This window comes from Chiloscyllium plagiosum, unplaced genomic scaffold (genome assembly GCF_004010195.1).
Source record: "Chiloscyllium plagiosum isolate BGI_BamShark_2017 unplaced genomic scaffold, ASM401019v2 scaf_14203, whole genome shotgun sequence".
In the NCBI taxonomy this organism is placed as follows: Eukaryota; Metazoa; Chordata; class Chondrichthyes; order Orectolobiformes; family Hemiscylliidae; genus Chiloscyllium; species Chiloscyllium plagiosum.
The window spans coordinates 4,739-8,220 of record NW_025211032.1 but is presented as its reverse complement, the minus strand read 5'-3'; the positions used below and the strand labels follow the sequence as shown (position 1 = coordinate 8,220).

The following is a 3,482-nucleotide window of genomic DNA, read 5'->3' as shown; positions in this document are numbered from 1 at the left end:
CCCCTTCCACTTCCTCATCCAAGTCATTTATAAACATCACAAAGAGCAGAGGTCCCAGAACAGATCCCTGTGGAACACCCACTGGTCACCGAGCCCCAGGCTGAATACTTGCCATCTCCCACCACCCTCTGTCTTCACTGGGCCAGCCAATTCTGTATCCAGACAGCCAGATTTCCCTGGATCCCAAGCCTCCTTCCTTTCTGAATCAGCCTACCCTGGGGAACCTTCCCGAACACCTCGCTAAAATCCATATCCACCACATCCACTGCTCTACCCTCATCACTGTGTTTTGTCACATCCTCAAAGAACTCAGTAAGGTTTGTGAGGTATGACCTGCCCTTCCCAAAGCCATGCTGACTTGCTCGAATCAAACAACGGTTTTCCAAATAATCATAAATCCTGTCCCTCAGAATCCCTCCAATAGTTTGTCCACCACCGATGTAAGACTGACTGGTCTGTCATTCCCAGGGTTATCCCTATTCCCTTTCTTGAACAGGAAAATTACGTCTGCCATCCTCCAATCACCTGGCACTAATCCGATGGATGCAAAGATTATCGCCAAAGGCGCAGCAATCTCTTCCCTCGCGTCCTGTGACAACCTCGGGTATATCCCGTCTGGCCCAGGGAGTTTATCTATCCTCACGTTTTTCAAACATTTCAGCACATCCTCCTTCTTAACATCGACCTGTTTGAGCAGATTAGTCCGTTTCACATTGTCCTCAAACATCAAGGTCCCTCTTGTTAGTGAATACTGAAGCAAAGTATTCATTAAGAGCATAGAACATTCCAGCGCAGTACAGGCCCTTCGGCCCTCGATGTTGTTCCGACCTGTGGAACCAGTCTGAAGCCCATCTAACCTACACTGTTCCATCCTCGTCCATATGTTTACCCAATGACCATTTAAATGCCCTTAAAGTTGCTGAGTCTCCTACTGTTGTGGGCAGTGTGTTCCACACCCTTACTACTGTCTGAGTAAAGAAACTCCCTCTGACATCTGTCCTATATCTATCACCCCTCAATTTAAAGTTATGCCCCCTCATGCTGGCCGTCACCATCCGAGGAAAAAGGCTCTCCCTGCCCACCCTATCTAACCCTCCGATTATCTTATACGCCTCAATTAAGTCACCTCTCAGTCGCCTTCTCTCTAACGAGAACAGCCTCAGGTCCCTCAGCCTTCCCTCCAGACCAGGCAGCATCCTGGTAAATCTCCCTCCTACTCCCCCCACAGTCTATCCCAATCTCTCTCCAACACTGAATCACCCCAGGACCAGGCAACATCCTGGTAAATCTCCTCTGAACCCTTTCCAAAGCTTCCACATCCTTCCCATAATGCGGTGACCAGAACTGTACACAATACTCCAAGTGCGGCCGCACCAGAGTTTTGTACAGCTGCAGCATGACCTCATGGCTCCGGAACTCAGTCCCTCTCCCAGTAAAAGCTAACACACCATACGCCTTCTTACCAACCCTGTCAACCTGGGTGGCAACTTTCAGAGATCTATGTACCTGGACACCAAGATCTCTCTCTTATCTACACGGCCAAGAATCTGACCATTAGCCCAGTACTCTGCATTCCTGTTACTCCTTCCAAAGTGAATCACCTCACACTTTTCTGCATTAAACTCCATTTGCCAGCTCTCAGCCCAGCTCTGCAGCTTATCTGTGTCTCTCTGTAACCTACAACATCCTTCGGCACTATCCACAACTCCACCGACCTTAGTGTCATCCGCAAATTTACTAACCCACCCTTCTATGCCCTTATCCAGGTCATTTATAATAATGATAAACAGCAGTGGGCCCAAAAACAGATCCTTGCTGTACCCCACTAGCAACTAACCTCCAGGATGAACATTTCCCATCAACCACCACCCTCTGTCTTTCAGCTAGCCAATTACTGATCCAAACCGCCAAATCCCCCTCAATCCCATGCCTCTGTATTTTGTACAATAGCCTATCGTGGGGAACCTTATCGAATGCCTTACTGAAATCCATATACACCACATCAACCACTTTCCCCTCATCCACCTGTTTGGTCACTTTCTGAAAGAACTCAGTAAGGTTTGTGAGGCACGACCCACCCTTCACAAAACCGTGAAAGGGTAGTACCTGCCCTACCACCTCCGATTCCAGGTACAGGTTCCCTCCACTATCCCTGATCGGCCTTACCCTCTCTCTGGCCAACCTCTTGTTCCTCACAAGCTCAGAACATCTTGGGGTTTTCCTTAATCCTATCTGCTAAAGCTTTTTTCATGCCCCATTCTAGCTCTCCGAAGTCCATTTCTCAGTCCCTTCCTGGCTACCTCTAAAGCCCTGTCTGATCCTTGCTTCCTCAACCTTAAATGAGCTTCCTTCTTCCTCATGAATAGATGTTCCACATCTGTTGTCATCCAAAGTTCCTTCACCCTATCATCCCTTCCTTGCCTCAGTGAGATAAACCTGTCCAGTACCATCAGCAAGTGCTCCCGAAACAACTTCCACATTTCTGATGTGCATTTCCCTGAGAACATCTGTTCCAATTTATGCTCCACAGTTCCTGCGTAATAGCATCGGAATTTGTCCTCTCCCAGTTAAATACTTTCCCATATCATCTGCTCCTATCCCTCCCCATGAGTATAGTAAAATCAGGGAGTTGTGATCACTCGCTGAAATGCTCTGCCACCAAGAGATCTGACACCTGACCTGGTTCGTTGCCAAGCACCAAATCCAATATGGCCTCCCCTCTAGTTGGCCTATCTACATACTAAGTCAGGAATCCTTTCTGGACACACCGGACAAAATCGGCTCCATCCAAACTATTTGAACTAAGGAAGTTCCAATCAAGATTAAGGAGGTTAAAGTCACCCATGACAACAACCCTGTTATTTCTGCATCTTCCCAAAATCTGCCTCCCAATCTGCTCCCCCGTGTCTCTGTTGCTATTGGGGGGTCTATAGAAAACTCACAATAAGGTGACTGCTCCTTTTCTGTTTCTGACTTCCACCCATACTGACTCTGTAGACAAACCCTCCTCAACAACCCCCCTTTCTGCAGCTATTCCTGATTAGCAATACCACTCTTTCACCTCCCCCCATTCCTTCTGAAACATCTAAACCCTGGAACATCCAACAACCATCCCTGCCCTGTGACATCCAAATCTTCATAGTGGCCACAACTTCGTAGCTCCAAGTATTGATCCATGCTCTAAGTTCATCACCCTTACTCCTGATACTTCTTGTGTTTCAATAGACACACTCCAACCTGTCACACGGACTGCACCTTTGCCCTAACAACTGTCTATCCTTCCTCACAGACTCTCTGCACGTTGTACCTGCCTGTTCACCAGCTACCCCATCCTCTGATCCACTGTTCTGGTTCCCATATCCCAGCCAAACTTGTTGAAACCCTCCTGAAGCGCTGTAGCAAGCCTCTCGCTCATGGGTATCAGCGCCCCTCCAGTTCAGATGCAACCCATCCTCCCTGTACAGGACCCACCTTCCCCAGAA

General features: G+C 48.2%; 1 protein-coding gene across 1 annotated transcript in view; it reads left to right on the top strand.

The window, feature by feature from the left end:
* LOC122546989 (beta-1,4-galactosyltransferase 3-like) overlaps positions 1-3,482 on the top strand; it is a 21,268-nt gene that overhangs the window by 13,054 nt on the left and 4,732 nt on the right. The gene's annotated exons all lie outside the window — the stretch shown is intronic.